Source organism: Equus przewalskii, chromosome 17 (genome assembly GCF_037783145.1).
Source record: "Equus przewalskii isolate Varuska chromosome 17, EquPr2, whole genome shotgun sequence".
Lineage (NCBI taxonomy): Eukaryota > Metazoa > Chordata > Mammalia > Perissodactyla > Equidae > Equus > Equus przewalskii.
In genome coordinates, this window is record NC_091847.1 from 35744842 (window position 1) to 35759693 (window position 14852).

A 14852-nucleotide genomic window follows, 5' to 3' on the forward strand; every position below is an offset into this window, starting at 1 on the left:
ACTCGAAATGGTTGAACTCGAAATGGTAACTCATCTCAGGGGGTTGTAACCCAAGATATTTTGTCCTTTGCTTTTCTGTATTTTAAACTATGCTTGAATACTGATTTTATCACTTAATTTTAATGACCTTGGCAAAGTAACATAACTCCTCTGGATACTCATATCTCTTATCTGTAAAATGGGAACACGTTATTTCTGAAGGGGTGGTAATGATTATATATTAACTACTAAATAAATATTAAATCACCTACCATTGTGTGGACTCAAAACCATGATAATTAAGATTAAAATATTAGTATACACTGTAAATGTCTGATGGAAGGAAGTCTAGGAAATATGAATGAAGCAATTATGTCCTCCAGTTGTGATGCTGCATTTCCAGAAGTTATCTTTTTCTCATATTTCTCCTCTTGAATAATGTTAAACAGTAGACCTGTGTCAATATTATGTGCAACATATAAATGAAATAGGTTCACGTAGAGAGATTCTTTATATTTTACTTGAACACAATTATATTATACTGCTATTATTAATCACGTGGTTAACAAAGCCTTCATTTTAGCTTCAGTATCTATAGAGTCTGATCATAAGCTTTGCTAATTTATGATGGTATTGTACTACCATTTATTGCAGATATAATTAAAATATATATTCTGAACAAACTTTCAGATAAAATAAAAGCTATGTAAATTATGGAACTTTAAAAATGTTAACATTTGGGGCTGGCCCCGAGGCTGAGTGGTTGTTTGTGCACTCTACTTCGGCAGCCCCGGGTTTTGCTGGTTCGGATCCTGGGCATGGACATGGCGCCGCTCATCAGGCCATGCTGAGGCGGCGTCCCACATGCCGCAACTAGAAGGACCAGCAACTAAAATATACAACTATGTACTGGGGGGCTTTGGGGAGAAGAAGAAATAAAAGGAAGATTGGCAACAGTTGTTAGCACAGGTGCCAATCTAAAAACAAAAAAGTTAATGTTTCATCATTACTTAATACAATGGTGACTTATTGCAAACTGATTAGAATTCTTTCTGCTTTTTTTTCCTCCCCAAATTCCCCCAGTACACAGTTGTATATTTTAGTTGCGGGTCTTCTAGTTGTGGCATGTGGGACGCCACCTCAGCGTGGCCTGATGAGTGGTGCCATGTCTGCGCTCAGGATCTGAACCAGCAAAACCCTGGGCCGCCGCAGAGGAGCACGAGAACTTAACCACTCGGCCACGGGGCCGGCCCCATGATTAGAATTCTTTATCTATGAATTTTTATGAATTCTTATCTTTAAATTATATCATTTATTGGAATAGGTTCTGAATTGTGGCATAATTCCATTGTTTTATGTCAGCCTGGCATAAACAGATAGGCAAAATAAACAACAAAAACCTATGTTATTAATTTATGCTCAATCTCATAGCTGCCTTTTCCTCTTATACAACTTTATCAGAAAATGGAACTAATTAAAGATATGGCTTTGATGTACCCTTGGGATTTTTTATCAACTAGAGGCTTTTGCCAGTTTCCCCTTCATTACAACTCTTTCCTCTATAGATCATGAATAGAAGGAAAAAAGTTGTAAGTTGTCTAGCTAGAGTGGCAATAAAAATCTTAATAATTGCCTGTATTTTCCAGTCAGAAATGAGTATTTTTCACTTTTGCCTTCAGTGACAGGGAATAACTTCCTTCAAATAAACTTTGAAAATATATATGTAGGACTTGGCAAATTGAGCTTTGTATATGATCGTTATAATGGCAAAAATATTTATTGTCCGTATTGCTTTAAAATTATAACATTTGGAGGAATTTTTATTTCCCTCATTCTTTGAGATAGAAGTTTAGCTTGTTGACTTTCAGCCTTTGTTCTTTTCAGATATGTGGGATAAATTTCCCTCTGAGATACAGGCTCCCCTCTAAGGAAAGCTTTAGCTCTATCTCACAAATTTAGATAATATAGTTTTTCATTAAATATAAAACGATTTTTTTAACTACCATTTTTAAGCTAGGGTATATAGAACTTTATTTTGTAATTTTCCAAAATATGTGACATTTCAATTTAAACTTTATTATTAATATTTACCTTAATTGCTTTGCAGACAAAATACATAGCCTATAAGATTTGCATCCTTTGAGCTATGATATACATCTTTTTTATATGCTCCTTTCTGTCTATTTATTACGTTTCACTGTGAAAGGTTGAAAGACTAAAACGGTCTCTCATAGTATGTAATAAAATCATAGAATTATCTCTTTCAGAAAAAAGTAAAAGACTTCCTTGTTTGCATCTGTTCTATTAGTTTGCTAGGGTTGCTTTAACAAACTACCACAGACTGGGTGACTGAAACGACAGCAATTTGTTTCCTCACAGTTCTGGAGGCTGAAAGACCAAGATCAAAGTGTCGGCCAGGTTGGTTTCCTCTGAGTTCTCTCTCGTTGGCTTGCTGATGCTCATCTTCTCTCTGTGTCTTCGCATGGTCTTCCTTCTGTGTCTGCCTGACCTAATCTCTTCTTTTTACGGTATCAGTATTATTGGACCAGGGCTTACCCTGATTATCTTGTTTTAACTTAGTTTATCCATTAAAGACATTATCTCCAAATACAGTCACATTCTGAAGTGTTGGAGCTTAATGAGGACTTCAACATATGAATTTTAGGCGGAATCAATTCAGCTCATAGCATCTATTAAAATTACTTTTTACTCATTTAAAGAAATGTAGCTTCTTTTATTTTCATTTCAATTAATTTTTCTTAAATAAGTGTCCATGCAAATGAAACGGCTTGATAACCGGTATCTTGAGTGCAGAACGAAAATATTCTTGAATACAGACACATTTGGGTGTATTCAAATTGAGATTGTTTTTCTTTTAAACTGTACTATTGTCAATATAAAGTAATACAACAAAAATCCACAGTTTTATTTTGCGGCAACAATAGCAAGTTGGGAAACGTGATGGCAAAAATCATGTTCATTTATAAAAACACCAGAAACTACCACATGGACTATAAAATACATATGGCTAAATCTAAGACTATAAAATATATATGGCTAAATCTAAGAAGGAAGATATACAAAACATAGGAAGCTTTATAGAAGGATATAAATACCTTGAATAAATGGAGAGAGACATGTTTCTAGTTAAAACTCGATGATGTAAAATAGTAGTTTACTAAAAATAATCTATTTTGTGCATCCTTAACTATAGGAATAGGAAATATTATGAAACTTTGTTTGATCACCATAATAGCTAACCACCAGCCTTTCCTGAATACTTAGTATTTGTAAGTTCCTAGAGTTTCTCAAATACACGTTATTTGTTAGACCCAAACATTTCTCAAATATTTGCTCTAAGATCCTATGTAAACCTTTGTACTTCTTTATACTGTGGTCTCTTCAACTGTAAAACTGGGATAATTATTCCATGAAGTGTTAGGAGGTTTGTGATTCTATTAAACTATTGGACATAAAGATATAGAACTCTAGATAAGTAAAGGAAGCTGTTGATAATATGACTATATGCAGATTAAAACTTTGGTAACATGAAAACATCATAAATAGGGTTAAATGATGAATGGCTGTCAGAAAGAAAGAATACATGAAATGTAACAAATTGTAATGTCTAAAACATTTACTAAATGTAACCAATCAGTATATGAGATAGTTTAATAGAAGTAATAGTAAGCAGTTTTTATATACCAGCTATTGTCCTAAAATGGCAATCCTGTTTGGTTGGTGTTATTATTGACCTCAGTGAAGACCCTAATCTCCTCTTATTGGACACAAATTTTGTCTAGTGAATTATAATGTGGTGACTGTTGTTTTTGTAGCAAGCCTTTTTGAGCTATTGAAATATTTTTTGTAATGGATTGCTAAAACCATAATTATGAGGTCAAAGGCCAATAACATGACAGCTCCCCACTGCTTTCAATATAGGTTATACCAATTATACTCCTCCCTAAATGGATTGTAGTAATATTTATTAATAGCAGCATTTCTGATTGACTTGGAGCCATTTAGAAACAGCATGGCATGTTGGCTTATTAAAATTGTGGTGACACTAACATTAGGAAAAATGTCTCGCTTATTTCATTTATTGTTTCTTTGTTTACTGTTGCCTTTACCCGAATTTAAGATGGTAAGAAATCATCTTAATTGTAGAACTTGTTCCAGATCTTAGCACTGAGTCATAAATGCTTTGTCTTTCACCCAACTTTTAATTTCCACTGGGAATTTTTCTTCTCATACTTATTCTGTTTTAGCAAGCTACATTCCAGAGTATAAATATATATATATATATATTTGGTTTATTTTAACCATGTAAATGGCTTCTACTTACAGTTTCAAAATTACATCTTAAGAATATGGTGTATCTGACAACTCTGAAAGAATGGGGGTGGAAAAGGCTTCCAGAAGCTACTGCAGGGTGAAGGAGAGGAGGGACTTTTTGGCATTAATATATGACATCATTCAGTTGAAATTTCCAAAAAGAATTTTTATACATTTACTTCAATTATATAATACATAGGTTCCTATTGATCTATGAAATTTGCCTTATCTTTTCTTTTAAAAATCTTTTTATTTTGAAATAATTTTATATTTACAGAAACTTTAGGTAAATAATACGCAGACTTTCCACTTAAACTTCACCTTGCTTCTCTTAATGTTAATATCTTTCATAACTGTAGTATAGTTGTCAGAACCAGGAAATTAGCATTAACTCAAGAATTCTTTACTTTATATCTTACTTGAATTTTACCAGTTTTCCCACTAAGATCTTTTTAAAAAGTAAACTTTTTATTTTAAATAATGTTGGATTTATAGAAAACTTGCAAAGACTAACAAAGTTCCTTCCTATTTCTAGTTTGTATCATAAGTAATTGTTGGCTTCTATCAAATACTATTTCTGTATCTATTAAATAGTATTTTCTTTCTCTATTCTATTGATGTGCTAAGTTACATTGATTTTGGGGTATTTAATCAATGTAGCATTCCTTCAGTAAACCTTGAATAAACTTTCCTTCAATATATACTGCTATATGTGGTATATTATCCGTTCTATATAATGGTGACTTCAATTTGGAATTTTCTTAGGATTTTTCCTCTATTTTTATAGGATATATTAGTGTACTATTTGTTGATGTAAATCTAACAAATATATATTACATATTTTATATTGGTATATTATATATTTTATACATATGTATAATATATATTGCCCTTGTCAAATTTAAGCCCTTTTCTCTGTTTGAAAGGATATAAGATTGATATTATTTCTGCCTGAAATGTTTGATAAATTTCACTAGTGAAGTTCTCTGGAGTTTTTATTGTCTCAGGTTTTTTAAAAAACTTTTTTGAGGAATAATTGACAAATAAAATTGTATATAAAGTATACAACATGATGATTTGATATCTATATCTAATCATATATTTACACACAAACATTGTAGAATGATTAACAAGATCAAGATAATTGACAAATCCATCACCTTACACAGTTAACATGGTTAACCTTTTTACTTCGTGCTGAGAATGAAAGTTACTTTCAGCAACTTTCAAGTATACAATACCATATTATTTACTATAGTCACCATGCTGCACATTAAATTCTCAGAACTAGTTTTTCTCATAGTTGAAAATTTGTACCCTTTGAACTAAATAAACCCATTTCCCCCTCTGGCAACCAGCATTCTATTCTCTGTTGCTATGAAATTGGATTATTTCACTTAGCATAATGCCCTCCAGGTTCATCCACGTTGTTGCAATGGCAGGATTTCCTTCTTTTTTATGGCTCAATAATATTACATATATAACATACATACATATATACGTATATATGTATATACATTACATATATACATATATATATTACATGTATATAAATATACATATACATATATATTACATATATATACCACTTTTATCTGTCTAGTTATCCAATAATGAAGGACATTTAGGTTGTAGCAGGTTTTAATTGCAAGTCTAATTTTCTTTGTCAGATATAGTACTATTCAAATTTTCTGTTTTTTCTTCTATCAGTTTTGGTCAGTTGTATTTCCAAGAATTTGTCTACTTATCCTAAGATGTTAGATTCATTGATGCAAAGTTATTTATAATATTTTTGTATTATCTTTGTGATATCTATAAGATCTATAATGGTGCCTGTCTTTTCCTTCCTATAATTAGTAATGTGTATTTTGTCCCCTTTTTGTTCCTTAGTCTTGCTTGAGATGTTTCAACATTTTTAAAGCTTTTCAGAGAATAAACTTTTGACTTTATGAGATTCTCTAATGTATGTCTGCCATTTTTGTCATTGATTTCTTCTATCACTCTTTTTTCCTTTCTCCTACTTCTCTTGAGATTGAGTTACCATAGTTTCTTAGCTTCTTGAGGTGAAACCTTAGATTATTAATTCTTGCTTTTTCATTAAATTCAAAATACCACCTGGTTTTCATTCTGACAATTTTTGGCATGTAGCGTTTTTTTTTTTTTTAGAGTTTTGTTGCTAAGCTTCCAATTGTTTGAATATTTTACTTAATCTGATATTTTATGCATTTACAAACATCATTCTGTTTAAGAAATTCATACCAAAAAAGATTAAGAATACCTGTGAATATATGTAGCCACAGAAGTTACTCAAATTCAAATAATTTTACTTTTTAGTACAGTATCTAGATTGTTTCACACCATGGTGAGCATTTTATGTTTATTTATAAAACTTGTGAGGGCAAAGATAGATATTTTATCCTAAGATTCTCGTTTTTATTACCAACCTGTTTTTCCTTGTTATTTGATATTGAATCAAGACTAACACATTCTTTATTGTTTCTTAAGTTTACACAGAAATAAAATTACACAAAAGGATTGTAAAAAATATAACAATTAATTCCATCTAAAGACTGGAATGATGGATTGGAGAGTTTGGATTTGGAGTTGGGTTCTGATATTAGGTAAATTGATTAAAATTTCCTGAACTTTTTCATCTGTCAATTGGAGATGATTAATATAGATATAGAGATATGGAAGATTCTATCACAAATGTGCTATGTTTTAAGTCTGCTATTGTTCTTCCACACCATCTGTCCCTACAGATGTCACAATGAGGATGTTCTCTTTTTACTTTCATTCTGATGGCCTTTAGTATTTTTACGTTATGGTTCCTGGTTTGTATCTTTACGTAAACAGGATACCTGGTTCATGCTTTCTTAGTTGTATTAGTTGACCAATCCTAGAATAGAATCACTGACTTCCTCCTGTCAGGTCAATAGGAATTTCATGTGTAGATATAGATGCTGCCTCTATTCTACAAGTTTCTGACATTTTTCTTTTGGTATACGTGCAATAGGACTTGTTACCGGTACAAGGAGAGTTAGTTGTTACCTATGAATATAAATAATAATGATGGTGACTGTAGCAATTGTCACATACAGGCATACTTTGGAGATATTGTGGCTTTGGTTCCAGACTACCAAGATAAAGTGAATATGGCAATAAAGCGAGTCATATGAGTTGAGTGGTTTGCTAGTGCATATAAAAGTTATGTTGACACTGTACACTGTGGTCTATTAAGTATGCAATAGCATTATGTCTCAAAAAACAATGTACATACCTTAATTAAAAAATACTTTATTGCAGGGCTGTCCTGGTGGCATAGCATTTGTGTTCGCATGCTCTACTTCAGTGGCCCGGGGTTCACCAGTTTGGATCCTGGGTGCAGACCTAGCACTGCTTATCAAGCCATGCTGTGGCAGGCATCCCACATATAAAATAGAGGAAGATGGGCACAAATGTTAGCTCAAGGCCAGTCTTCCTCGGCAAAAGGAGGAGGATTGGCAGCAGATGTTAGCTCAGGGCTAATCTTCCAAAAAAAAAAAAAAACAGAAAAAAATACTTTACTGCTAAAAAACGCTAGCCATCATCTGTGTTTTAAATGAGTCATAATCTTTTTGTTGGTGGAGGATCTCACCTCACTGTTGATGTCTGCTGACTGATCAGGGTGTTGGTTGCTGAAGGTTGGGGCAGCTGTGGCAATTTGTTAAAATGAGACAACAATGGAGTTGGCCACGTCAATTGACTCTTCCTTTCATGAACGATTTCTCTGTAGCATGCAATGCTGTTTGATAGCATTTTTACCCAACTTTTTTCAAAATTGGAGTCAATCCTATCCAACTCTGCCACTGTTTTGTCAACTAAGTGTATGCAATATTCTAATCCTTTGTTGTCATTTCAACAGTCTTCACAGCATCTTCACCAAGAGTAGACTCCGTCTCAAAAAAACACTTTCTTTGCTCATCCATAAGAAGCAACTCCTCATTCGTTAAAGTTTTATCATGAGAGTGCAGCAATTCAGGTTCCACTTCTAATTCTGGTTCTCTTGCTATTTCCACCACACCTGCAGTTACTTCCTCCACTGAAGTCTTGAGCATCTCAAAGTCATCCATGAGAGTTGGAATCAACTTCTTCCAAACTCCTATTAATGCAGATATTTTGACCTCTTCCCATCCATATTCTTAATGGATTCTAGAATGGTGAATCCTTTCCAGAAGGTTTTCAATTTACTTTGCCAAGATTCCTCAGAGGAATCACTATCTGTGGCAGAGCTAGACTTATGAAATGTATTTCTTAAATAATAAGACTTGAAAGTCAAAATCACTCCTTGATCCATGGGCTGCAGAATAGATGTTGTGTTAGCAGGCATGACAACAACATTAATCTCGTTGTATAGCTCCATCAGAGCTCTTGGGTGACCAGGGGCATTGTTGATGAGCAGTAATATTTTGAAAGGAATCTTTTTTTTCTGAGCAATGTCTCAACAGTGGGCTTAAAATATTCTGTAAACTGTGTTGTAAACAGATATGTTGTCATCCAGGTTTTGTTGTTCCATTTATAGAGCACAGGCTGAGTACATTTAACATAATTCTTGAGGGTCCTGAGGGTTTTTGGAATGGTCAATGACCATTGACTTCAACTTAGTTACCAGCTGCATGAGTCCCTACTAAGAAAATCAGCCTGTCCTTTGAAGCCAGGCATGGACGACTCCTCTCTAGCTATGAAAGTCCTAAACGACATCTTCTTCCAATAGAAGCCTGTTTTGTCTTCATTGGAAATCTGTTTAGCACAGCCAGCTTCATGAATTATCTTAGCTAGATCTTCTGGAGATCTTGCCACAGCTTCTACATCAGCACTTGCTGTTTCACCTTGCACTTTTGTGTTGTGGACATGGCTTCTTTCCTTAAACCTCATGAACCAAATTCTGCTAGCTTCAAACTTTTTTCTGAAGCTTCTTCACCTCGCTCAGCCTTCATAGAATTGAAGAGAGTTAGAGCCTTGTTCTGGATTAGGTTTTGGCTTAAGGGAATGTTGTGGCTGGTTTGATCTTCTCTCCAGACCATTAAAACTCTCCATATCAGCAATAAGGCTGTTCACTTCCTTATCATTTGTGTGTTTACTGTAGTAGCACCTTTAATTTTCTTCAAGAACTTTTCCTTTGCATTCACAACTTGGATAGCTGTTTGGCACAAGAGGCCTTCCTTTTGGTCTATCTTGGCTTTCAACATGCCTTCCTAACTAAGTTTAATCAGTTCTAACTTTTGATTTTAAGTGAGAGATGTGCGACTCTTCCTTTCACTTGAACACTTAGATGCCATTTTAAGGTTATTAATTGGCCTAATTTCAATATTGTTGTGTCTCAGGGAATAGGGAGGCCTGAGGAGAGGGAGAGAGATGAGGGAATGGCTGGCTGGTGGAGCAGAGAGAACACACAAAACATTTATTGGTTAAGTTCGTCATCTTATATCAGCATGGTTTCTGGCACCCCAAAGCATTTACGATAGTAATATCCAAGATCACTGAACACAGATCACCATAAAAAGTATAATAATGAAGAAAAAAATTGAAATATTGTGAGAATTACTAAAATGAGACACGGAGAAGTAAAGTGAGCAAATGCTGTTGGAAAAATGGCACCAATAAACTTGCTTGACACAGTGCTGTCACAAACCTTCAATTTGTGAAAAACGTAATATCCGAGAATCATGATAAAACAAGGCATACGTATGTATTAATTGCCCCCTATATGCAAAGTTCTATCTTGAGTACTTTATGCTTGTTATTTTATTTTTCAAAACAACCCTGTATTGTATACTCAGACACTGATATCCTCTAGCCTAACTGTAACTCATTTGATAATTCAGTGAATGTAAAATAATTCATATTTTTTATATATTAGAAATCTATATATTATATTTCTATAAAACTGGTGCTGTAAATATTTGTATTTTCATAGTTCTACTTTTATTAAATGTGCTATGTGGTATAAGAGAACAAAGCTCTTTCTTTTCAGTCCAACTTAATATTTAGCACAAAAGTAAAATTTGTGAATTTTGACACCCAAGAAATTTGTAGTAGAAAGAGCACGGGAGGTTTATATGACCTGCCCTCCACCCCCACAGGTCTACTCTGGGGAACTATATCATCTTGGAAAAATGATAGAACTTAACATCTCCAGGCATCTGTATCATTCCAAGCTAAATAGGTAAAAAGAAAAATGATGGTGCTAAATTCACAGGCCATTAGAGATCCATTAATAATGAATTTAAAAGGTACTTTTAAATATCAAAGCATTATATAAACATTTTCACAGCAAATGTGTGTTTTTCAGAGTGAAATGCGACATATTAGTAGATAAAATATAAATTAAGAGTATAAGTCAAGACATGTTGAATGCAACAGGATGTTCTTTCTCTTTCTCTTTTTTTTGGATCTTTGTAGATGAGCAACTAAGGAAAGCTGCTGAGTTTGTATTTGTGAGCAGTAGAGCAGTAAAATAAGTGAAGTGAATATTTTTGGGAGGAAGGTTTAGCATTGCGACAGCTGGTTCAGGCTGTTCCCTTATCAGAAGCAGTGCTTCTAGACTATCAAAAGTAGGAACAGGAGCTTAAAATACAATTTTCACTCAACCAAGTGAAACTCCACCGTTTTTCTTTCCTTATATTCTTCTCTATATCTCCCAACTTTACGAATGTGCACATTTTGGCTTTTTCTCCCCTCCACATGAGATCTTATTATGTAGTATGAAATAGAATGAAGTTTCTATTTCATAAGCTTAGTTATAATCTCTGATTTTTATGACATCTTTAAAAATTCTGTCCTTAAAATTGGAGAAATACTCAACATTGCAAGCTTATTGAACATGATCTCTATTAAGTGAGGTTTCTTAATTTCAGGCATTTTATAAATCTCTTGACAGCAGAGAATCTCTTGACAATTACTTCCTCCATTTCAGCTGAGTGCCTGTGCAGGGCTTTTGGTGGAGAATTCCTCAGAATTCCAAAACAACGATTGTTTTTAGTGTGGTGAGGATGGCACTTGGTCAACAACATTGTTCAGAATTTATACCAAGTGCTGACTTCCAGAGAATCATAGATTAAATGTAATGGAATACAAATTAAAGACCTAAAGCACACAAGGCAGGAATGTGAGAGCTGTGCCTAACCAAGTGCATTTGCATACTCATGTTGCTTGTCCCTGGAGGAATTGCAATCTTGGACAACAGGTAAAATGGGTTAAGGGAGAAAGCTGCTTTTTTCCCATGAAACAAATGCTGATCCCTTTATTGGATTAAATTAAGCTGAATATACGGCTGACAGTTTAACTATTTTACTCGGGAGCCCAGTTTAGAGGGAAAGGGTGCTTCTAAAGTATTTGTTTTGACAGCTCTTTTTTGAGCTTTTTCTTCCAGGCATTATGCTTAGTGATTTCAAGTTTGCAGCTTACGTTGTTGTTTGGACTCTCGGGTTGGCCCTGGGGCCCTCTGACAACAGTTACACTAGTTTCCTAAGTGAAGAATTAAAATGGATGATGGAAATTCTCTGGTTTTGCTGACTCAGGAACAGATGGTGCTCCTAATCCTTCTATTAAATGCCCTTTTAGAATGTTCCTGTCTGTAGCCAACCCAGAGCAGGTCTCATGGCTGTAAAGCACAGGTTTATGTGGAATTGGATTGAACCTTGGGACAAACTCACAGCGCTGGAACACTGATGTCAGTTCTTAGTCCTTTGTAAAGTTGAACTGACACTTCAGTCTGGTGTTTGGACTGAAGATGACTTTCAGATGCACCGGAAGGATGTTGCCCTCTTGATCTCCATGTGCTTCTAAAGGTCTGCTTTTTTGCCATTGAGCTGGTTCTTTTTGCAGTGTACCTAAAGGCCTTCTTCATATTGGTTTCAATTCAGTTTAATTTTATTTATAAAGTATTTCAGGCATATGTGTAAGAAGAAACATTTGTGTATCCACTATCCAAATTTAACAATTGTTTTTACATTTTGAAATATGTGTTTCAGATTTTGTGTTTTAAAAATACAGATTGCTAAGACCTAACTGCACTTTTCTTTCCACTTCTTTCTTACCCTCAGGAAATGACTATTTTGAAATGACTTGTGTTAATACCATGCACTGTTTTTTATTTTCATTTTATTTGTATGCATCCATAAAAATAAATTCTGATCATTCTATTTTTAAAATGTAGGTAAATTATATCATTTGCAACTTGCTTTTTTTTTTTTAACTTCTCTATATGTTTTGAAAACTTAGATTTTGTTCCTGCATTTAGCAACTCTATAGTCTTGCATGTTATGAATAAAGTGTTCATTCACTGGTTGTTTATTGAGAGGTGGTTTATTTCCAGTTTTACGTACTACAAGCCTTGATGAACTGAATGTCATTCTAAAAGTTTCTTTAGATGAGAGAGTTTTGCAAGGCTACAGAACGTTAAAAGAAATGCTGGATGGTAGGCAATGTACATCAACAGATTTTCGAAGTGCTATAACGTGTTGCCAACTTGCTCTCCAAAGGATTGCTCCAGTTTACACTCTTACCATCCATTCAAGAACTCTCTAAAAGACACATCCTAAATGACACTTGGTGTTATTAGACTTTTAAAATTTTTGGCTAGTCTAGTGATTTAGAAATGATGTCTTGTCATTGTTTTAATTTATATTTCTCTGTTTCTAGTGAAATTTAACCTTTTCTCATAAGATTATTAGTTATTTGATTTTCTATTGAATTACCTATTTACTAATTTGTAGGTATTCTTTGATTATTTTGGCTATAACTGTTTATGAGATATATGTTCTATAAGGATTTTCTTCCAGTTTTTGGCTTTAAACATTTATAGAGGAGTTTTTGTTACATAGTAGATTTCAGCTTATTATTAAATTTATTGGTCTTTTTCTTTAAAATTAGTTTGCTTTTATTTTAGGAATCTGTTCTTTTTCTGATACTCCAAGAGTCTTCTCTTCTATTTTTCTAAATCTTGTAAGGTTTTATTTTTCTGTAATCCCTTTTGAATTCATTTATCTATATTATGTGAGGTAATGATTTTAACTTCATCTTTTTCCCATGTGGACAGCTGACTTTAATAGAAGAAATGGCACATATTTTCTTCACCAAATTGAAAGGCCACTTTCACCTTTACGAATTGCTGTTTCTACTTTATCTGCTTTTAGGCTTTCACTTCATCTCAGAGGTCTGTCTGTCTAGCCCTGCACCAATACTCCGCTATTTCAATTTCTAGAGTTCTGAAATGAGTCATGATATCCTGTAGGACATACATTCCATTAATTATTTTTGGTTGATCTTTCATGTGATTTTAGGATCAGCTTGTCAAGTTCTAGAAAAACACTTGCTAGAGTACTGGTTGGAATTTCATTGAACTTTTAGATTTATTTGGAGAGACTTACAATCCTCATGATATTGTAATCTTCACAATATTTATTGGAAGGAGACTTGCAATCTTCATAATTTCCCCATCCTAGGACACCCATGCATATTGAATAAAATAGATGATGTTCATTGACTTTGTTCCTATTCTGTACTTTAAAGGGAATACTTTGTTTTTTATAATTAAATGTGAATCGGATTAATTCTTTTTTAAACTTCCTGAATTGACTATATCCGACCCTGTGAGAATTATGTAAACTGTGATTATTTATGATACTTGCTTTTGTAAATTTACCTTTTGTGGGGCAGAAAAATGGTGCCTCAAAGATGTCCTCGCCGTTATCCTCAGAACCTATAAATATATTACCTTTCATGGGAAAAGGACCTATGCAGATTTGTGAGTTAAGGATCTTGAGAGGGGGAGATTATCCTTGATTATCCAGGTGGACACAGTCTCATCACAAAGTTTCTTATAAGTTAAAGAGGGAGGTAGGAGGCAGAGAAAGAGTTGTAATTGATAGTAGAGGTTGGATTGATGTGGCCACAAACCAAGGAATGTGGGTAGCTTCTAAAGGCTGGAAAAGGCAAGGAATGGATTCTCCCCTAGAGCCTCCAATAGGAATTCAGTCCTACCAATACCTTGGTTTTATACTTCTGACATGCAGATGTGTTAATAAATTTGTGTTGATTAAAGCCACTGTTTGCAGTAATTTGTTACAGCAGCAATAGGAAACAACCTTCTGATGAAATTGCTTTGCAAGGCTCTGATCTGATTCAGAGTGAGGAGGAAAGTACCTTTAATATTATATATCAAATAACAAGTTTTATGTCTATAAAAAAAGTTTGTTATTTTAGTGAAGTTGTCCAGGAGTAGAGGCATTTAGAGGAAGTTCACTTTCACCAATTGTGCATCCATCATGGATCCACAGGTCTCCCAGAGAGTGGGCCAGGACTCAAGCCTGGTTGAAGCCAAGAGAGGCAGTCATTTGTGATAAGGGAGTTCTGCACTATACGTTTGAAGACCTGATAGTCACTTATTTATTATTTGCTCCCAGCAAAGCCAGTTCATCTCTTGGGAACTTGGTTTCCTTTTTTTGTGCAACAGATTTTATCATATCTCCTATCTCCAAGGTTTATTGGGAGAAACA

General features: G+C 34.0%; 1 protein-coding gene across 4 annotated transcripts in view; it reads left to right on the plus strand.

Moving 5' to 3' along the window:
- The window catches only part of KCNJ3 (potassium inwardly rectifying channel subfamily J member 3), a 149486-nt gene that overhangs the window by 55759 nt on the left and 78875 nt on the right, over window positions 1-14852 (plus strand). The window contains exon 3 of one of the 4 annotated variants that reach the window (XR_011528753.1): window positions 2288-2397. The exons of the other annotated variants lie outside the window; for them this stretch is intronic. The gene's annotated coding sequence lies outside the window, so the exon portion shown is untranslated. The remainder of the gene's footprint in view (window positions 1-2287; window positions 2398-14852) is intronic. 4 annotated transcript variants of the gene reach the window in all.